Source organism: Nelumbo nucifera, chromosome 4 (assembly GCF_055504915.1).
Source record: "Nelumbo nucifera cultivar China Antique chromosome 4, China Antique-T2T, whole genome shotgun sequence".
NCBI classification, from domain to species: Eukaryota; Viridiplantae; Streptophyta; class Magnoliopsida; order Proteales; family Nelumbonaceae; genus Nelumbo; species Nelumbo nucifera.
In genome coordinates this window covers 51,527,483-51,545,914 of record NC_142652.1, presented here as the reverse complement: position 1 = coordinate 51,545,914, position 18,432 = coordinate 51,527,483, and the positions used below count along the sequence as shown (strand labels likewise).

Below are 18,432 nucleotides of genomic sequence, written 5' to 3'. Positions count from 1 at the left end.
GTCTAAAACAATTAATGGAGGGGAGCAAGATAGTGCATAAAGATCTAAGCGAGCATGAATTAAACGGGTGCGATAATACCAGCACTAATGCACCGGATCCCATCAGAACTCCGAAGTTAAGTGTGCATGGGCGGGAGTAGTCCTAGGATGGGTGACCTCCTGGGAAGTCCTCGTGTTGCACCCCAATTTTATTAATATTTTATTTCGATATCGTATTTGCAAATTCCATTTGTCGTTTCGGCGAGACAAACGCAAACAACGCGCCGGATACTCGGACCATTTGCGGCACAATCGTCATTACTGAATGAGAACCGTGCAAAAACCGGGCTTTTGGCATTCGTCGTGCATTGTGGGCCCCGCGATAGTATTGCATCTATCCGGGGGTGCGGCAGATCTAAAAAGCAAACACTCTGCTCACGTAAAAGCTTGTGCACGGTTACCAAGGGAGGAAGGCTGCATACACAGTTTTTTCAAGTCTAAAACAATTAATGGAGGGGAGCAAGATAGTGCATAAAGATCTAAGCGAGCATGAATTAAACGGGTGCGATCATACCAGCACTAATGCACCGGATCCCATCAGAACTCTGAAGTTAAGCGTGCTCGGGCGAGAGTAGTACTAGGATGGGTGACCTCCTGGGAAGTCCTCGTGTTGCACCCCAATTTTATTAATATTTTATTTTGATTTGTATTTGCAAATTCCATTTGTTGTTTCTGGGAGATACTGGAAACAATGCGTCGGATACTCGGACCATTTGCGGCACGATCGTCATTACTGAATGGCCACGATGCTAGAACCGGGCTTTCGGCATTCGTCATGCATTGTGGGCCCCGCGATAGTATTGCATCTATCCGGAGGTGCGGCAGATCTGAAAAACAAACACTCCGCTCACGTAGGAGCTTGTGCACGGTTACCAAGGGAAAGAGGCTGCATACACATTTTTTTCAAATCTAAAACAATTAATGGAAGGGAGCAAGATAGGTCATAAAGATCTAAGCGAGCATGAATTAAACGGGTGCTATCATACCAGCACTAATGCACCGGATCTCATCAGAACTCCGAAGTTAAGTGTGCTCGGGCGAGAGTAGTAATAGGATGGGTGACCTCCTGGGAAGTCCTTGTGTTTCACCCCAATTTTATTAATATTTTATTTCGATATCGTATTTGCAAATTCCATTTGTCGTTTCGGCGAGACAAACTCAAACAACGCGCCGGATACTCGGACCATTTGCGGCACGATCGTCATTACTGAATGGGAACCGTGCAAAAACCGGGCTTTTGGCATTCGTCGTGCATTGTGGGCCCCGCGATAGTATTGCATCTATCCGGGGGTGCGGCAGATCTGAAAAGCAAACACTCTGCTCACGTAGGAGCTTGTGCACGGTTACCAAGGGAGGAAGGCTGCATACACAGTTTTTTCAAGTCTAAAACAATTAATGGAGGGGAGCAAGATAGTGCATAAAGATCTAAGCGAGCATGAATTAAACGGGTGCGATCATACCAGCACTAAAGCACCGGATCTCATCAGAACTCCGAAGTTAAGTTTGCATGGGCGGGAGTAGTCCTAGGATGGGTGACCTCCTGGGAAGTCCTCGTGTTGCACCCCAATTTTATTAATATTTTATTTCGATATCGTATTTGCAAATTCCATTTCTCGTTTCGGCGAGACAAACGCAAACAACGCGCCGGATACTCAGACCAATTGCGGCACGATTGTCATTACTGAATGGGAACCGTGAAAAAACCAGGCTTTTGGCATTCGTCGTGCATTGTGGGCCCCGCGATAGTATTGCATCTATCCGGGGGTGCGGCAGATCTAAAAAGCAAACACTCTGCTCACGTAAGAGCTTGTGCACGGTTACCAAGGGAGGAAGGCTGCATACACAGTTTTTTTCAAGTCTAAAACAATTAATGGAGGGGAGCAAGATAGTGCATAAAGATCTAAGCGAGCATGAATTAAACGGGTGCGATCATACCAGCACTAATGCACCGGATCCCATCAGAACTCCGAAGTTAAGCGTGCTTGGGCGAGAGTAGTACTAGGATGGGTGACCTCTTGGGAATTCCTCGTGTTGCACCCCAATTTTATTAATATTTTATTTTGATTTGTATTTGCAAATTCCATTTGTTGTTTCTGGGAGACAACTGGAAACAATGCGTCGGATACTCGGACCATTTGCGGCACGATCGTCATTACTGAATGGCAACGATGCAAGAACCGGGCTTTCGGCATTCGTCATGCATTGTGGGCCCCGCGATAGTATTGCATCTATCCGGGGGTGCGGCAGATCTGAAATACAAACAATCTGCTCACGTAGGAGCTTGTGCACGGTTACCAAGGGAGGAAGGCTGCATACACAGTTTTTTCAAAACTAAAACAATTAATGGAGGGGAGCAAGATAGTGCATAAAGATCTAAGCGAGCATGAATTAAACGGGTGTGATCATACCAGCACTAATGCACCGGATCCCATCAGAACTCCGAAGTTAAGCGTGCTTGGGCGAGAGTAGTACTAGGATGGGTGACCTCCTGGGAAGTCCTCGTGTTGCACCCCAATTTTATTAATATTTTATTTTGATTTGTATTTGCAAATTCCATTTGTTGTTTCTGGGAGACAACTGGAAACAATGCGTCGGATACTCGGACCATTTGCGGCACGATCGTCATTACTGAATGGCAACGATGCAAGAACCGGGCTTTCGGCATTCGTCATGCATTGTGGGCCCCGCGATAGTATTGCATCTATCCGGGGGTGCGGCAGATCTGAAATGCAAACACACTGCTCACGTAGGAGCTTGTGCACGGTTACCAAGGGAGGAATGCTGCATACACAGTTTTTTCAAATCTAAAACAATTAATGGAGGGGAGCAAGATAGTGCATAAAGATCTAAGCGAGCATGAATTAAACGGGTGCGATCATACCAGCACTAATGCACCGGATCCCATCAGAACTCCGAAGTTAAGTGTGCATGGGCGGGAGTAGTCCTAGGATGGGTGACCTCCTGGGAAGTCCTCGTGTTGCACCCCAATTTTATTAATATTTTATTTCGATATCGTATTTGCAAATTCCATTTGTCGTTTCGGCGAGACAAACGCAAACAACGCGCCGGATACTCGGACCATTTGCTGTACGATTGTCATTACTGAATGGGAACCGTGAAAAAACCGGGCTTTTGGCATTCGTCGTGCATTGTGGGCCCCGCGATAGTATTGCATCTATCCGGGGGTGCGGCAGATCTAAAAAGCAAACACTCTGCTCACGTAAGAGCTTGTGCACGGTTACCAAGGGAGGAAGGCTGCATACACAGTTTTTTTCAAGTCTAAAACTATTAATGGAGGGGAGCAAGATAGTGCATAAAGATCTAAGCGAGCATGAATTAAACGGGTGTGATCATACCAGCACTAATGCACCGGATCCCATCAGAACTCCGAAGTTAAGCGTGTTTGGGCGAGAGTAGTATTAGGATGGGTGACCTCCTGGGAAGTCCTCGTGTTGCACCCCAATTTTATTAATATTTTATTTTGATTTGTATTTGCAAATTCCATTTGTTGTTTCTGGGAGACAACTGGAAACAATGCGTCGGATACTCGGACCATTTGCGGCACGATCGTCATTACTGAATGGCAACGATGCAAGAACCGGGCTTTCGGCATTCGTCGTGCATTGTGGGCCCCGCGATAGTATTGCATCTATCCGGGGGTGCGGCAGATCTGAAAAGCAAACACTCTGCTCACATAGGAGTTTGTGCACGGTTACCAAGGGAGGAAGGCTGCATACACAGTTTTTTCAAGTCTAAAACAATTAATGGAGGGGAGCAAGATAGTGCATAAAGATCTAAGCGAGCATGAATTAAACGGGTGCGATCATACCAGCACTAATGCACCGGATCCCATCAGAACTCCGAAGTTAAGTGTGCATGGGCGGGAGTAGTCCTAGGATGGGTGACCTCCTGGGAAGTCCTCGTGTTGCACCCCAATTTTATTAATATTTTATTTCGATATCGTATTTGCAAATTCCATTTGTCGTTTCGGCGAGACAAACGCAAACAACGCGCCGTATACTCGGACCATTTGCGGCACAATCGTCATTACTGAATGAGAACCGTGCAAAAACCGGGCTTTTGGCATTCGTCATGCATTGTGGGCCCCGCGATAGTATTGCATCTATCCGGAGGTGCGGCAGATCTGAAAAGCAAACACTCCGCTCACGTAGGAGCTTGTGCACGGTTACTAAGGGAAAGAGGCTGCATACACATTTTTTTCAAATCTAAAACAATTAATGGAAGGGAGCAAGATAGGTCATAAAGATCTAAGCGAGCATGAATTAAACGGGTGCTATCATACCAGCACTAATGCACCGGATCTCACCAGAACTCCGAAGTTAAGTGTGCTTGGGCGAGAGTAGTATTAGGATGGGTGACCTCCTGGGAAGTCCTTGTGTTTCACCCCAATTTTATTAATATTTTATTTCGATATCGTATTTGCAAATTCCATTTGTCGTTTCGGCGAGACAAACTCAAACAACGCGCCGGATACTCGGACCATTTGCGGCACGATCGTCATTACTGAATGGGAACCGTGCAAAAACCGGGCTTTTGGCATTCGTCGTGCATTGTGGGCCCCGCGATAGTATTGCATCTATCCGGGGGTGCGGCAGATCTGAAAAGCAAACACTCTGCTCACGTAGGAGCTTGTGCACGGTTACCAAGGGAGGAAGGCTGCATACACAGTTTTTTCAAGTCTAAAACAATTAATGGAGGGGAGCAAGATAGTGCATAAAGATCTAAGCGAGCATGAATTAAACGGGTGCGATCATACCAGCACTAATGCATCGGATCCCATCAGAACTCCGAAGTTAAGTGTGCATGGGCGGGAGTAGTCCTAGGATGGGTGACCTCCCGGGAAGTCCTCGTGTTGCACCCCAATTTTATTAATATTTTATTTCGATATCGTATTTGCAAATTCCATTTGTCGTTTCGGCGAGACAAACGCAAACAACGCGCCGGATACTCGGACCATTTGCGGCACGATTGTCATTACTGAATGGGAACCGTGAAAAAACCGGGCTTTTGGCATTCGTCGTGCATTGTGGGCCCCGCGATAGTATTGCATCTATCCGGGGGTGCGGCAGATCTAAAAAGCAAACACTCTGCTCACGTAAGAGCTTGTGCACGGTTACCAAGGGAGGAAGGCTGCATACACAGTTTTTTTCAAGTCTAAAACAATTAATGGAGGGGAGCAAGATAGTGCATAAAGATCTAAGCGAGCATGAATTAAACGGGTGCGATCATACCAGCACTAATGCACCGGATCCCATCAGAACTCCGAAGTTAAGCGTGCTTGGGCGAGAGTAGTACTACGATGAGTGACCTCCTGGGAATTCCTCGTGTTGCACCCCAATTTTATTAATATTTTATTTTGATTTGTATTTGCAAATTCCATTTGTTGTTTCTGGGAGACAACTGGAAACAATGCGTCGGATACTCGGACCATTTGCGGCACGATCGTCATTACTGAATGGCAACGATGCAAGAACCGGGCTTTCGGCATTCGTCATGCATTGTGGGCCCCGCGATAGTATTGCATCTATCCGGGGGTGCGGCAGATCTGAAATACAAACACTCTGCTCACGTAGGAGCTTGTGCACGGTTACCAAGGGAGGAAGGCTGCATACACAGTTTTTTCAAATCTAAAACAATTAATGGAGGGGAGCAAGATAGTGCATAAAGATCTAAGCGAGCATAAATTAAACGGGTGCGATCATACCAGCTCTAATGCACCGGATCCCATCAGAACTCCGAAGTTAAGCGTGCTTGGGCGAGAGTAGTACTAGGATGGGTGACCTCCTGGGAAGTCCTCGTGTTGCACCCCAATTTTATTAATATTTTATTTTGATTTGTATTTGCAAATTCCATTTGTTGTTTCTGCGAGACAACTGGAAACAATGCGTCGGATACTCGGACCATTTGCGGCACGATCGTCATTACTGAATGGCAACGATGCAAGAACCGGGCTTTCGGCATTCGTCATGCATTGTGGGCCCCGCGATAGTATTGCATCTATCCGGGGGTGCGGCAGATCTGAAATGCAAACACTCTGCTCACGTAGGAGCTTGTGCACGGTTACCAAGGGAGGAAGGCTGCATACACAGTTTTTTCAAATCTAAAACAATTAATGGAGGGGAGCAAGATAGTGCATAAAGATCTAAGCGAGCATGAATTAAACGGGTGCGATCATACCAGCACTAATGCACTGGATCCCATCAGAACTCCGAAGTAAAGTGTGCATGGGCGGGAGTAGTCCTAGGATGGGTGACCTCCTGGGAAGTCCTCGTGTTGCACCCCAATTTTATTAATATTTTATTTCGATATCGTATTTGCAAATTCCATTTGTCGTTTCGGCGAGACAAACGCAAACAACGCGCCGGATACTCGGACCATTTGCGGCACGATTGTCATTACTGAATGGGAACCGTGAAAAAACCGGGCTTTTGGCATTCGTCGTGCATTGTGGGCCCCGCGATAGTATTGCATCTATCCGGGGGTGCGGCAGATCTAAAAAGCAAACACTCTGCTCACGTAAGAGCTTGTGCACGGTTACCAAGGGAGGAAGGCTGCATACACAGTTTTTTTCAAGTCTAAAACAATTAATGGAGGGGAGCAAGATAGTGCATAAAGATCTAAGCGAGCATGAATTAAACGGGTGTGATCATACCAGCACTAATGCACCGGATCCCATCAGAACTCCGAAGTTAAGCGTGCTTGGGCGAGAGTAGTATTAGGATGGGTGACCTCCTGGGAAGTCCTCGTGTTGCACCCCAATTTTATTAATATTTTATTTTGATTTGTATTTGCAAATTCCATTTGTTGTTTCTGGGAGACAACTGGAAACAATGCGTCGGATACTCGGACCATTTGCGGCACGATCGTCATTACTGAATGGCAACGATGCAAGAACCGGGCTTTCGGCATTCGTCATGCATTGTGGGCCCCGCGATAGTATTGCATCTATCCGGGGGTGCGGCAGATCTAAAAAGCAAACACTCTGCTCACGTAAGAGCTTGTGCACGGTTACCAAGGGAGGAAGGCTGCATACACAGTTTTTTCAAGTCTAAAACAATTAATGGAGGGGAGCAAGATAGTGCATAAAGATCTAAGCGAGCATGAATTAAAGGGGTTCGATCATACCAGCACTAATGCACCGGATCCCATCAGAACTCCGAAGTTAAGCGTGCTTGGGCGAGAGTAGTACTAGGATGGGTGACCTCCTGGGAAGTCCTCGTGTTGCACCCCAATTTTATTAATATTTTATTTTGATTTGTATTTGCAAATTCCATTTGTTGTTTCTGGGAGACAACTGGAAACAATGCGTCGGATACTCGGACCATTTGCGGCACGATCGTCATTACTGAATGGCAACGATGCAAGAACCGGGCTTTCGGCATTCGTCATGCATTGTGGGCCCCGCGATAGTATTGCATCTATCCGGGGGTGCGGCAGATCTGAAATACAAACACTCTGCTCACGTAGGAGCTTGTGCACGGTTACCAAGGGAGGAAGGCTGCATACACAGTTTTTTCAAATCTAAAACAATTAATGGAGGGGAGCAAGATAGTGCATAAAGATCTAAGCGAGCATGAATTAAACGGGTGCTATCATACCAGCACTAATGCACCGGATCTCATCAGAACTCCGAAGTTAAGTGTGCTTGGGCGAGAGTAGTATTAGGATGGGTGACCTCCTGGGAAGTCCTTGTGTTTCACCCCAATTTTATTAATATTTTATTTCGATATCGTATTTGCAAATTCCATTTGTCGTGTCGGCGAGACAAACTCAAACAACGCGCCGGATACTCGGACCATTTGCGGCACGATCGTCATTACTGAATGGGAACCGTGCAAAAACTGGGCTTTTGGCATTCGTCGTGCATTGTGGGCCCCGCGATAGTATTGCATCTATCCGGGGGTGCGGCAGATCTGAAAAACAAACACTCTGCTCACATAGGAGCTTGTGCACGGTTACCAAGGGAGGAAGGCTGCATACACAGTTTTTTCAAGTCTAAAACAATTAATGGAGGGGAGCAAGATAGTGCATAAAGATCTAAGCGAGCATGAATTAAACGGGTGCGATCATACCAGCACTAATGCACCGGATCCCATCAGAACTCCGAAGTTAAGTGTGCATGGGCGGGAGTAGTCCTAGGATGGGTGACCTCCTGGGAAGTCCTCGTGTTGCACCCCAATTTTATTAATATTTTATTTCGATACCGTATTTGCAAATTCCATTTGTCGTTTCGGCGAGACAAACGCAAACAACGCGCCGGATACTCGGACCATTTGCGGCACAATCGTCATTACTGAATGAGAACCGTGCAAAAACCGGGCTTTTGGCATTCGTCGTGCATTGTGGGCCCGCGATAGTATTGCATCTATCCGGGGGTGCGACAGATCTGAAAAGCAAACACTCTGCTCACGTAAAAGCTTGTGCACGGTTACCAAGGGAGGAAGGCTGCATACACAGTTTTTTCAAGTCTAAAACAATTAATGGAGGGGAGCAAGATAGTGCACAAAGATCTAAGCGAGCATGAATTAAACTGGTGCGATCATACCAGCACTAATGCACCGGATCTCATCAGAACTCCGAAGTTAAGCGTGCTTGGGCGAGAGTAGTACTAGGAAGGGTGACCTCCTGGGAAGTCCTCGTGTTGCACCCCAACTTTATTAATATTTTATTTTGATTTGTATTTGCAAATTCCATATGTTGTTTCTGGGAGACAACTGGAAACAATGCGTCGGATACTCGGACCATTTGCGGCACGATCGTCATTACTGAATGGCAACGATGCAAGAACCGGGCTTTCGGCATTCGTCATGCATTGTGGGCCCCGCGATAGTATTGCATCTATCCGGGGGTGCGGCAGATCTAAAAAGCAAACACTCTGCTCACGTAAGAGCTTGTGCACGGTTACCAAGGGAGGAAGGCTGCATACACAGTTTTTTCAAGTCTAAAACAATTAATGGAGGGGAGCAAGATAGTGCATAAAGATCTAAGCGAGCATGAATTAAAGGGGTTCGATCATACCAGCACTAATGCACCGGATCCCATCAGAACTCCGAAGTTAAGCGTGCTTGGGCGAGAGTAGTACTAGGATGGGTGACCTCCTGGGAAGTCCTCGTGTTGCACCCCAATTTTATTAATATTTTATTTTGATTTGTATTTGCAAATTCCATTTGTTGTTTCTGGGAGACAACTGGAAACAATGCGTCGGATACTCGGACCATTTGCGGCACGATCGTCATTACTGAATGGCAACGATGCAAGAACCGGGCTTTCGGCATTCGTCATGCATTGTGGGCCCCGCGATAGTATTGCATCTATCCGGGGGTGCGGCAGATCTGAAATACAAACACTCTGCTCACGTAGGAGCTTGTGCACGGTTACCAAGGGAGGAAGGCTGCATACACAGTTTTTTCAAATCTAAAACAATTAATGGAGGGGAGCAAGATAGTGCACAAAGATCTAAGCGAGCATGAATTAAACGGGTGCGATCATACCAGCACTAATGCACCGGATCTCATCAGAACTCCGAAGTTAAGCGTGCTTGGGCGAGAGTAGTACTAGGAAGGGTGACCTCCTGGGAAGTCCTCGTGTTGCACCCCAATTTTATTAATATTTTATTTTGATTTGTATTTGCAAATTCCATTTGTTGTTTCTGGGAGACAACTGGAAACAATGCGTCGGATACTCGGACCATTTGCGGCACGATCGTCATTACTGAATGGCAACGATGCAAGAACCGGGCTTTCGGCATTCGTCGTGCATTGTGGGCCCCGCGATAGTATTGCATCTATCCGGAGGTGCGGCAGATCTGAAAAGCAAACACTCTGCTCACGTAGGAGCTTGTGCACGGTTACCAAGGGAGGAAGGCTGCATACACAGTTTTTTCAAATCTAAAACAATTAATGGAGGGGAGCAAGATAGTGCATAAAGATCTAAGCGAGCATGAATTAAACGGGTGCTATCATACCAGCACTAATGCACCGGATCTCATCAGAACTCCGAAGTTAAGTGTGCTTGGGCGAGAGTAGTATTAGGATGGGTGACCTCCTGGGAAGTCCTTGTGTTTCACCCCAATTTTATTAATATTTTATTTCGATATCGTATTTGCAAATTCCATTTGTCGTGTCGGCGAGACAAACTCAAACAACGCGCCGGATACTCGGACCATTTGCGGCACGATCGTCATTACTGAATGGGAACCGTGCAAAAACCGGGCTTTTGGCATTCGTCGTGCATTGTGGGCCCCGCGATAGTATTGCATCTATCCGGGGGTGCGGCAGATCTGAAAAACAAACACTCTGCTCACCTAGGAGCTTGTGCACGGTTACCAAGGGAGGAAGGCTGCATACACAGTTTTTTCAAGTCTAAAACAATTAATGGAGGGGAGCAAGATAGTGCATAAAGATCTAAGCGAGCATGAATTAAACGGGTGCGATCATACCAGCACTAATGCACCGGATCCCATCAGAACTCCGAAGTTAAGTGTGCATGGGCGGGAGTAGTCCTAGGATGGGTGACCTCCTGGGAAGTCCTCGTGTTGCACCCCAACTTTATTAATATTTTATTTTGATTTGTATTTGCAAATTCCATATGTTGTTTCTGGGAGACAACTGGAAACAATGCGTCGGATACTCGGACCATTTGCGGCACGATCGTCATTACTGAATGGCAACGATGCAAGAACCGGGCTTTCGGCATTCGTCATGCATTGTGGGCCCCGCGATAGTATTGCATCTATCCGGGGGTGCGGCAGATCTAAAAAGCAAACACTCTGCTCACGTAAGAGCTTGTGCACGGTTACCAAGGGAGGAAGGCTGCATACACAGTTTTTTCAAGTCTAAAACAATTAATGGAGGGGAGCAAGATAGTGCATAAAGATCTAAGCGAGCATGAATTAAAGGGGTTCGATCATACCAGCACTAATGCACCGGATCCCATCAGAACTCCGAAGTTAAGCGTGCTTGGGCGAGAGTAGTACTAGGATGGGTGACCTCCTGGGAAGTCCTCGTGTTGCACCCCAATTTTATTAATATTTTATTTTGATTTGTATTTGCAAATTCCATTTGTTGTTTCTGGGAGACAACTGGAAACAATGCGTCGGATACTCGGACCATTTGCGGCACGATCGTCATTACTGAATGGCAACGATGCAAGAACCGGGCTTTCGGCATTCGTCATGCATTGTGGGCCCCGCGATAGTATTGCATCTATCCGGGGGTGCGGCAGATCTGAAATACAAACACTCTGCTCACGTAGGAGCTTGTGCACGGTTACCAAGGGAGGAAGGCTGCATACACAGTTTTTTCAAATCTAAAACAATTAATGGAGGGGAGCAAGATAGTGCACAAAGATCTAAGCGAGCATGAATTAAACGGGTGCGATCATACCAGCACTAATGCACCGGATCTCATCAGAACTCCGAAGTTAAGCGTGCTTGGGCGAGAGTAGTACTAGGAAGGGTGACCTCCTGGGAAGTCCTCGTGTTGCACCCCAATTTTATTAATATTTTATTTTGATTTGTATTTGCAAATTCCATTTGTTGTTTCTGGGAGACAACTGGAAACAATGCGTCGGATACTCGGACCATTTGCGGCACGATCGTCATTACTGAATGGCAACGATGCAAGAACCGGGCTTTCGGCATTCGTCGTGCATTGTGGGCCCCGCGATAGTATTGCATCTATCCGGAGGTGCGGCAGATCTGAAAAGCAAACTCTCTGCTCACGTAGGAGCTTGTGCACGGTTACCAAGGGAGGAAGGCTGCATACACAGTTTTTTCAAATCTAAAACAATTAATGGAGGGGAGCAAGATAGTGCATAAAGATCTAAGCGAGCATGAATTAAACGGGTGCTATCATACCAGCACTAATGCACCGGATCTCATCAGAACTCCGAAGTTAAGTGTGCTTGGGCGAGAGTAGTATTAGGATGGGTGACCTCCTGGGAAGTCCTTGTGTTTCACCCCAATTTTATTAATATTTTATTTCGATATCGTATTTGCAAATTCCATTTGTCGTGTCGGCGAGACAAACTCAAACAACGCGCCGGATACTCGGACCATTTGCGGCACGATCGTCATTACTGAATGGGAACCGTGCAAAAACCGGGCTTTTGGCATTCGTCGTGCATTGTGGGCCCCGCGATAGTATTGCATCTATCCGGGGGTGCGGCAGATCTGAAAAACAAACACTCTGCTCACCTAGGAGCTTGTGCACGGTTACCAAGGGAGGAAGGCTGCATACACAGTTTTTTCAAGTCTAAAACAATTAATGGAGGGGAGCAAGATAGTGCATAAAGATCTAAGCGAGCATGAATTAAACGGGTGCGATCATACCAGCACTAATGCACCGGATCCCATCAGAACTCCGAAGTTAAGTGTGCATGGGCGGGAGTAGTCCTAGGATGGGTGACCTCCTGGGAAGTCCTCGTGTTGCACCCCAATTTTATTAATATTTTATTTCGATATCGTATTTGCAAATTCCATTTGTCGTTTCGGCGAGACAAACGCAAACAACGCGCCGGATACTCGGACCATTTGCGGCACAATCGTCATTACTGAATGAGAACCGTGCAAAAACCGGGCTTTTGGCATTCGTCGTGCATTGTGGGCCCCGCGATAGTATTGCATCTATCCGGGGGTGCGGCAGATCTAAAAAGCAAACACTCTGCTCACGTAAAAGCTTGTGCACGGTTACCAAGGGAGGAAGGCTGCATACACAGTTTTTTCAAGTCTAAAACAATTAATGGAGGGGAGCAAGATAGTGCATAAAGATCTAAGCGAGCATGAATTAAACGGGTGCGATCATACCAGCACTAATGCACCGGATCCCATCAGAACTCTGAAGTTAAGCGTGCTCGGGCGAGAGTTGTACTAGGATGGGTGACCTCCTGGGAAGTCCTCGTGTTGCACCCCAATTTTATTAATATTTTATTTTGATTTGTATTTGCAAATTCCATTTGTTGTTTCTGGGAGATACTGGAAACAATGCGTCGGATACTCGGACCATTTGCGGCACGATCGTCATTACTGAATGGCCACGATGCTAGAACCGGGCTTTCGGCATTCGTCATGCATTGTGGGCCCCGCGATAGTATTGCATCTATCCGGAGGTGCGGCAGATCTGAAAAACAAACACTCCGCTCACGTAGGAGCTTGTGCACGGTTACCAAGGGAAAGAGGCTGCATACACATTTTTTTCAAATCAAAAACAATTAATGGAAGGGAGCAAGATAGGTCATAAAGATCTAAGCGAGCATGAATTAAACGGGTGCTATCATACCAGCACTAATGCACCGGATCTCATCAGAACTCCGAAGTTAAGTGTGCTCGGGCGAGAGTAGTATTAGGATGGGTGACCTCCTGGGAAGTCCTTGTGTTTCACCCCAATTTTATTAATATTTTATTTCGATATCGTATTTGCAAATTCCATTTGTCGTTTCGGCGAGACAAACTCAAACAACGCGCCGGATACTCGGACCATTTGCGGCACGATCGTCATTACTGAATGGGAACCGTGCAAAAACCGGGCTTTTGGCATTCGTCGTGCATTGTGGGCCCCGCGATAGTATTGCATCTATCCGGGGGTGCGGCAGATCTGAAAAGCAAACACTCTGCTCACGTAGGAGCTTGTGCACGGTTACCAAGGGAGGAAGGCTGCATACACAGTTTTTTCAAGTCTAAAACAATTAATGGAGGGGAGCAAGATAGTGCATAAAGATCTAAGCGAGCATGAATTAAACGGGTGCGATCAAACCAGCACTAAAGCACCGGATCCCATCAGAACTCCGAAGTTAAGTTTGCATGGGCGGGAGTAGTCCTAGGATGGGTGACCTCCTGGGAAGTCCTCGTGTTGCACCCCAATTTTATTAATATTTTATTTCGATATCGTATTTGCAAATTCCATTTGTCGTTTCGGCGAGACAAACTCAAACAACGCGCCGGATACTCGGACCATTTGCGGCACGATCGTCATTACTGAATGGGAACCGTGCAAAAACCGGGCTTTTGGCATTCGTCGTGCATTGTGGGCCCCGCGATAGTATTGCATCTATCCGGGGGTGCGGCAGATCTAAAAAGCAAACACTCTGCTCACGTAAGAGCTTGTGCACGGTTACCAAGGGAGGAAGGCTGCATACACAGTTTTTTTCAAGTCTAAAACAATTAATGGAGGGGAGCAAGATAGTGCATAAAGATCTAAGCGAGCATGAATTAAACGGGTGCGATCATACCAGCACTAATGCACCGGATCCCATCAGAACTCCGAAGTTAAGCGTGCTTGGGCGAGAGTAGTACTACGATGGGTGACCTCCTGGGAATTCCTCGTGTTGCACCCCAATTTTATTAATATTTTATTTTGATTTGTATTTGCAAATTCCATTTGTTGTTTCTGGGAGACAACTGGAAACAATGCGTCGGATACTCGGACCATTTGCGGCACGATCGTCATTACTGAATGGCAACGATGCAAGAACCGGGCTTTCGGCATTCGTCATGCATTGTGGGCCCCGCGATAGTATTGCATCTATCCGGGGGTGCGGCAGATCTGAAATACAAACACTCTGCTCACGTAGGAGCTTGTGCACGGTTACCAAGGGAGGAAGGCTGCATACACAGTTTTTTCAAATCTAAAACAATTAATGGAGGGGAGCAAGATAGTGCATAAAGATCTAAGCGAGCATAAATTAAACGGGTGCGATCATACCAGCACTAATGCACCGGATCCCATCAGAACTCCGAAGTTAAGCGTGCTTGGGCGAGAGTAGTACTAGGATGGGTGACCTCCTGGGAAGTCCTCGTGTTGCACCCCAATTTTATTAATATTTTATTTTGATTTGTATTTGCAAATTCCATTTGTTGTTTCTGCGAGACAACTGGAAAAATGCGTCGGATACTCGGACCATTTGCGGCACGATCGTCATTACTGAATGGCAACGATGCAAGAACCGGGCTTTCGGCATTCGTCATGCATTGTGGGCCCCGCGATAGAATTGCATCTATCCGGGGGTGCGGCAGATCTGAAATGCAAACACTCTGCTCACGTAGGAGCTTGTGCACGGTTACCAAGGGAGGAAGGCTGCATACACAGTTTTTTCAAATCTAAAACAATTAATGGAGGGGAGCAAGATAGTGCATAAAGATCTAAGCGAGCATGAATTAAACGGGTGCGATCATACCAGCACTAATGCACTGGATCCCATCAGAACTCCGAAGTAAAGTGTGCATGGGCGGGAGTAGTCCTAGGATGGGTGACCTCCTGGGAAGTCCTCGTGTTGCACCCCAATTTTATTAATATTTTATTTCGATATCGTATTTGCAAATTCCATTTGTCGTTTCGGCGAGACAAACGCAAACAACGCGCCGGATACTCGGACCATTTGCGGCACGATTGTCATTACTGAATGGGAACCGTGAAAAAACCGGGCTTTTGGCATTCGTCGTGCATTGTGGGCCCCGCGATAGTATTGCATCTATCCGGGGGTGCGGCAGATCTAAAAAGCAAACACTCTGCTCACGTAAGAGCTTGTGCACGGTTACCAAGGGAGGAAGGCTGCATACACAGTTTTTTTCAAGTCTAAAACAATTAATGGAGGGGAGCAAGATAGTGCATAAAGATCTAAGCGAGCATGAATTAAACGGGTGTGATCATACCAGCACTAATGCACCGGATCCCATCAGAACTCCGAAGTTAAGCGTGCTTGGGCGAGAGTAGTATTAGGATGGGTGACCTCCTGGGAAGTCCTCGTGTTGCACCCCAATTTTATTAATATTTTATTTTGATTTGTATTTGCAAATTCCATTTGTTGTTTCTGGGAGACAACTGGAAACAATGCGTCGGATACTCGGACCATTTGCGGCACGATCGTCATTACTGAATGGCAACGATGCAAGAACCGGGCTTTCGGCATTCGTCATGCATTGTGGGCCCCGCGATAGTATTGCATCTATCCGGGGGTGCGGCAGATCTAAAAAGCAAACACTCTGCTCACGTAAGAGCTTGTGCACGGTTACCAAGGGAGGAAGGCTGCATACACAGTTTTTTCAAGTCTAAAACAATTAATGGAGGGGAGCAAGATAGTGCATAAAGATCTAAGCGAGCATGAATTAAAGGGGTTCGATCATACCAGCACTAATGCACCGGATCCCATCAGAACTCCGAAGTTAAGCGTGCTTGGGCGAGAGTAGTACTAGGATGGGTGACCTCCTGGGAAGTCCTCGTGTTGCACCCCAATTTTATTAATATTTTATTTTGATTTGTATTTGCAAATTCCATTTGTTGTTTCTGGGAGACAACTGGAAACAATGCGTCGGATACTCGGACCATTTGCGGCACGATCGTCATTACTGAACGGCAACGATGCAAGAACCGGGCTTTCGGCATTCGTCATGCATTGTGGGCCCCGCGATAGTATTGCATCTATCCGGGGGTGCGGCAGATCTGAAATACAAACACTCTGCTCACGTAGGAGCTTGTGCACGGTTACCAAGGGAGGAAGGCTGCATACACAGTTTTTTCAAATCTAAAACAATTAATGGAGGGGAGCAAGATAGTGCATAAAGATCTAAGCGAGCATGAATTAAACGGGTGCTATCATACCAGCACTAATGCACCGGATCTCATCAGAACTCCGAAGTTAAGTGTGCTTGGGCGAGAGTAGTATTAGGATGGGTGACCTCCTGGGAAGTCCTTGTGTTTCACCCCAATTTTATTAATATTTTATTTCGATATCGTATTTGCAAATTCCATTTGTCGTGTCGGCGAGACAAACTCAAACAACGCGCCGGATACTCGGACCATTTGCGGCACGATCGTCATTACTGAATGGGAACCGTGCAAAAACCGGGCTTTTGGCATTCGTCGTGCATTGTGGGCCCCGCGATAGTATTGCATCTATCCGGGGGTGCGGCAGATCTGAAAAGCAAACACTCTGCTCACATAGGAGCTTGTGCACGGTTACCAAGGGAGGAAGGCTGCATACACAGTTTTTTCAAGTCTAAAACAATTAATGGAGGGGAGCAAGATAGTGCATAAAGATCTAAGCGAGCATGAATTAAACGGGTGCGATCATACCAGCACTAATGCACCGGATCCCATCAGAACTCCGAAGTTAAGTGTGCATGGGCGGGAGTAGTCCTAGGATGGGTGACCTCCTGGGAAGTCCTCGTGTTGCACCCCAATTTTATTAATATTTTATTTCGATATCGTATTTGCAAATTCCATTTGTCGTTTCGGCGAGACAAACGCAAACAACGCGCCGGATACTCGGACCATTTGCGGCACAATCGTCATTACTGAATGAGAACCGTGCAAAAACCGGGCTTTTGGCATTCGTCGTGCATTGTGGGCCCGCGATAGTATTGCATCTATCCGGGGGTGCGACAGATCTGAAAAGCAAACACTCTGCTCACGTAGGAGCTTGTGCACGGTTACCAAGGGAGGAAGGCTGCATACACAGTTTTTTCAAGTCTAAAACAATTAATGGAGGGGAGCAAGATAGTGCACAAAGATCTAAGCGAGCATGAATTAAACTGGTGCGATCATACCAGCACTAATGCACCGGATCTCATCAGAACTCCGAAGTTAAGCGTGCTTGGGCGAGAGTAGTACTAGGAAGGGTGACCTCCTGGGAAGTCCTCGTGTTGCACCCCAACTTTATTAATATTTTATTTTGATTTGTATTTGCAAATTCCATATGTTGTTTCTGGGAGACAACTGGAAACAATGCGTCGGATACTCGGACCATTTGCGGCACGATCGTCATTACTGAATGGCAACGATGCAAGAACCGGGCTTTCGGCATTCGTCATGCATTGTGGGCCCCGCGATAGTATTGCATCTATCCGGGGGTGCGGCAGATCTAAAAAGCAAACACTCTGCTCACGTAAGAGCTTGTGCACGGTTACCAAGGGAGGAAGGCTGCATACACAGTTTTTTCAAGTCTAAAACAATTAATGGAGGGGAGCAAGATAGTGCATAAAGATCTAAGCGAGCATGAATTAAAGGGGTTCGATCATACCAGCACTAATGCACCGGATCCCATCAGAACTCCGAAGTTAAGCGTGCTTGGGCGAGAGTAGTACTAGGATGGGTGACCTCCTGGGAAGTCCTCGTGTTGCACCCCAATTTTATTAATATTTTATTTTGATTTGTATTTGCAAATTCCATTTGTTGTTTCTGGGAGACAACTGGAAACAATGCGTCGGATACTCGGACCATTTGCGGCACGATCGTCATTACTGAATGGCAACGATGCAAGAACCGGGCTTTCGGCATTCGTCATGCATTGTGGGCCCCGCGATAGTATTGCATCTATCCGGGGGTGCGGCAGATCTGAAATACAAACACGCTGCTCACGTAGGAGCTTGTGCACGGTTAC

The 18,432-nt window shown here is 46.6% G+C and overlaps 32 non-coding genes and 7 pseudogenes across 32 annotated transcripts; all 39 read left to right on the top strand.

Moving 5' to 3' along the window:
* Positions 1–65: 65 nt before the first annotated feature.
* LOC148795320 (5S ribosomal RNA) lies at positions 66–184 on the top strand. The gene has a single exon (XR_016075466.1). It is a non-coding gene; the product is annotated as a 5S ribosomal RNA (ribosomal RNA).
* A 355-nt stretch (positions 185–539) lies between these two features.
* On the top strand, positions 540–658 carry LOC148795319 (5S ribosomal RNA). The gene has a single exon (XR_016071815.1). It is a non-coding gene; the product is annotated as a 5S ribosomal RNA (ribosomal RNA).
* Positions 659–1,011: 353 nt separating this feature from the next.
* LOC148795318 (5S ribosomal RNA) lies at positions 1,012–1,130 on the top strand (annotated as a pseudogene).
* Positions 1,131–1,485: 355 nt separating this feature from the next.
* Positions 1,486–1,604, top strand: LOC148795317 (5S ribosomal RNA). Its single transcript, XR_016069779.1, has one exon. It is a non-coding gene; the product is annotated as a 5S ribosomal RNA (ribosomal RNA).
* A 356-nt stretch (positions 1,605–1,960) lies between these two features.
* On the top strand, positions 1,961–2,079 carry LOC148795316 (5S ribosomal RNA). Its single transcript, XR_016069265.1, has one exon. It is a non-coding gene; the product is annotated as a 5S ribosomal RNA (ribosomal RNA).
* Positions 2,080–2,433: 354 nt separating this feature from the next.
* On the top strand, positions 2,434–2,552 carry LOC148795315 (5S ribosomal RNA). Its single transcript, XR_016070496.1, has one exon. It is a non-coding gene; the product is annotated as a 5S ribosomal RNA (ribosomal RNA).
* A 354-nt stretch (positions 2,553–2,906) lies between these two features.
* On the top strand, positions 2,907–3,025 carry LOC148795314 (5S ribosomal RNA). The gene has a single exon (XR_016073782.1). It is a non-coding gene; the product is annotated as a 5S ribosomal RNA (ribosomal RNA).
* A 356-nt stretch (positions 3,026–3,381) lies between these two features.
* LOC148795313 (5S ribosomal RNA) lies at positions 3,382–3,500 on the top strand. Its single transcript, XR_016073447.1, has one exon. It is a non-coding gene; the product is annotated as a 5S ribosomal RNA (ribosomal RNA).
* Positions 3,501–3,854: 354 nt separating this feature from the next.
* LOC148795312 (5S ribosomal RNA) lies at positions 3,855–3,973 on the top strand. The gene has a single exon (XR_016073781.1). It is a non-coding gene; the product is annotated as a 5S ribosomal RNA (ribosomal RNA).
* Positions 3,974–4,328: 355 nt separating this feature from the next.
* On the top strand, positions 4,329–4,447 carry LOC148795311 (5S ribosomal RNA; annotated as a pseudogene).
* Positions 4,448–4,802: 355 nt separating this feature from the next.
* On the top strand, positions 4,803–4,921 carry LOC148795310 (5S ribosomal RNA). The gene has a single exon (XR_016069760.1). It is a non-coding gene; the product is annotated as a 5S ribosomal RNA (ribosomal RNA).
* A 356-nt stretch (positions 4,922–5,277) lies between these two features.
* LOC148795309 (5S ribosomal RNA) lies at positions 5,278–5,396 on the top strand. Its single transcript, XR_016072960.1, has one exon. It is a non-coding gene; the product is annotated as a 5S ribosomal RNA (ribosomal RNA).
* A 354-nt stretch (positions 5,397–5,750) lies between these two features.
* On the top strand, positions 5,751–5,869 carry LOC148795308 (5S ribosomal RNA). Its single transcript, XR_016071517.1, has one exon. It is a non-coding gene; the product is annotated as a 5S ribosomal RNA (ribosomal RNA).
* A 354-nt stretch (positions 5,870–6,223) lies between these two features.
* LOC148795307 (5S ribosomal RNA) lies at positions 6,224–6,342 on the top strand. The gene has a single exon (XR_016069923.1). It is a non-coding gene; the product is annotated as a 5S ribosomal RNA (ribosomal RNA).
* Positions 6,343–6,698: 356 nt separating this feature from the next.
* LOC148795306 (5S ribosomal RNA) lies at positions 6,699–6,817 on the top strand. The gene has a single exon (XR_016072130.1). It is a non-coding gene; the product is annotated as a 5S ribosomal RNA (ribosomal RNA).
* A 354-nt stretch (positions 6,818–7,171) lies between these two features.
* On the top strand, positions 7,172–7,290 carry LOC148795305 (5S ribosomal RNA). The gene has a single exon (XR_016073463.1). It is a non-coding gene; the product is annotated as a 5S ribosomal RNA (ribosomal RNA).
* A 354-nt stretch (positions 7,291–7,644) lies between these two features.
* LOC148795304 (5S ribosomal RNA) lies at positions 7,645–7,763 on the top strand (annotated as a pseudogene).
* Positions 7,764–8,118: 355 nt separating this feature from the next.
* Positions 8,119–8,237, top strand: LOC148795303 (5S ribosomal RNA). The gene has a single exon (XR_016073780.1). It is a non-coding gene; the product is annotated as a 5S ribosomal RNA (ribosomal RNA).
* Positions 8,238–8,591: 354 nt separating this feature from the next.
* LOC148795302 (5S ribosomal RNA) lies at positions 8,592–8,710 on the top strand. Its single transcript, XR_016074613.1, has one exon. It is a non-coding gene; the product is annotated as a 5S ribosomal RNA (ribosomal RNA).
* Positions 8,711–9,064: 354 nt separating this feature from the next.
* On the top strand, positions 9,065–9,183 carry LOC148795301 (5S ribosomal RNA). Its single transcript, XR_016073462.1, has one exon. It is a non-coding gene; the product is annotated as a 5S ribosomal RNA (ribosomal RNA).
* A 354-nt stretch (positions 9,184–9,537) lies between these two features.
* On the top strand, positions 9,538–9,656 carry LOC148795300 (5S ribosomal RNA). The gene has a single exon (XR_016072400.1). It is a non-coding gene; the product is annotated as a 5S ribosomal RNA (ribosomal RNA).
* Positions 9,657–10,010: 354 nt separating this feature from the next.
* LOC148795299 (5S ribosomal RNA) lies at positions 10,011–10,129 on the top strand (annotated as a pseudogene).
* A 355-nt stretch (positions 10,130–10,484) lies between these two features.
* On the top strand, positions 10,485–10,603 carry LOC148795298 (5S ribosomal RNA). The gene has a single exon (XR_016073779.1). It is a non-coding gene; the product is annotated as a 5S ribosomal RNA (ribosomal RNA).
* A 354-nt stretch (positions 10,604–10,957) lies between these two features.
* Positions 10,958–11,076, top strand: LOC148795297 (5S ribosomal RNA). Its single transcript, XR_016073461.1, has one exon. It is a non-coding gene; the product is annotated as a 5S ribosomal RNA (ribosomal RNA).
* Positions 11,077–11,430: 354 nt separating this feature from the next.
* Positions 11,431–11,549, top strand: LOC148795296 (5S ribosomal RNA). Its single transcript, XR_016072399.1, has one exon. It is a non-coding gene; the product is annotated as a 5S ribosomal RNA (ribosomal RNA).
* Positions 11,550–11,903: 354 nt separating this feature from the next.
* On the top strand, positions 11,904–12,022 carry LOC148795295 (5S ribosomal RNA; annotated as a pseudogene).
* Positions 12,023–12,377: 355 nt separating this feature from the next.
* On the top strand, positions 12,378–12,496 carry LOC148795294 (5S ribosomal RNA). Its single transcript, XR_016073778.1, has one exon. It is a non-coding gene; the product is annotated as a 5S ribosomal RNA (ribosomal RNA).
* Positions 12,497–12,851: 355 nt separating this feature from the next.
* On the top strand, positions 12,852–12,970 carry LOC148795293 (5S ribosomal RNA). Its single transcript, XR_016073319.1, has one exon. It is a non-coding gene; the product is annotated as a 5S ribosomal RNA (ribosomal RNA).
* Positions 12,971–13,323: 353 nt separating this feature from the next.
* Positions 13,324–13,442, top strand: LOC148795292 (5S ribosomal RNA; annotated as a pseudogene).
* Positions 13,443–13,797: 355 nt separating this feature from the next.
* LOC148795291 (5S ribosomal RNA) lies at positions 13,798–13,916 on the top strand. The gene has a single exon (XR_016070325.1). It is a non-coding gene; the product is annotated as a 5S ribosomal RNA (ribosomal RNA).
* Positions 13,917–14,272: 356 nt separating this feature from the next.
* On the top strand, positions 14,273–14,391 carry LOC148795290 (5S ribosomal RNA). The gene has a single exon (XR_016069441.1). It is a non-coding gene; the product is annotated as a 5S ribosomal RNA (ribosomal RNA).
* Positions 14,392–14,745: 354 nt separating this feature from the next.
* LOC148795289 (5S ribosomal RNA) lies at positions 14,746–14,864 on the top strand. The gene has a single exon (XR_016072091.1). It is a non-coding gene; the product is annotated as a 5S ribosomal RNA (ribosomal RNA).
* Positions 14,865–15,217: 353 nt separating this feature from the next.
* On the top strand, positions 15,218–15,336 carry LOC148795288 (5S ribosomal RNA). The gene has a single exon (XR_016069922.1). It is a non-coding gene; the product is annotated as a 5S ribosomal RNA (ribosomal RNA).
* Positions 15,337–15,692: 356 nt separating this feature from the next.
* On the top strand, positions 15,693–15,811 carry LOC148795287 (5S ribosomal RNA). The gene has a single exon (XR_016072129.1). It is a non-coding gene; the product is annotated as a 5S ribosomal RNA (ribosomal RNA).
* A 354-nt stretch (positions 15,812–16,165) lies between these two features.
* On the top strand, positions 16,166–16,284 carry LOC148795286 (5S ribosomal RNA). The gene has a single exon (XR_016073460.1). It is a non-coding gene; the product is annotated as a 5S ribosomal RNA (ribosomal RNA).
* Positions 16,285–16,638: 354 nt separating this feature from the next.
* Positions 16,639–16,757, top strand: LOC148795285 (5S ribosomal RNA; annotated as a pseudogene).
* Positions 16,758–17,112: 355 nt separating this feature from the next.
* On the top strand, positions 17,113–17,231 carry LOC148795284 (5S ribosomal RNA). The gene has a single exon (XR_016073777.1). It is a non-coding gene; the product is annotated as a 5S ribosomal RNA (ribosomal RNA).
* A 354-nt stretch (positions 17,232–17,585) lies between these two features.
* On the top strand, positions 17,586–17,704 carry LOC148795283 (5S ribosomal RNA). The gene has a single exon (XR_016074611.1). It is a non-coding gene; the product is annotated as a 5S ribosomal RNA (ribosomal RNA).
* A 354-nt stretch (positions 17,705–18,058) lies between these two features.
* Positions 18,059–18,177, top strand: LOC148795282 (5S ribosomal RNA). The gene has a single exon (XR_016073458.1). It is a non-coding gene; the product is annotated as a 5S ribosomal RNA (ribosomal RNA).
* Positions 18,178–18,432: the final 255 nt, after the last annotated feature.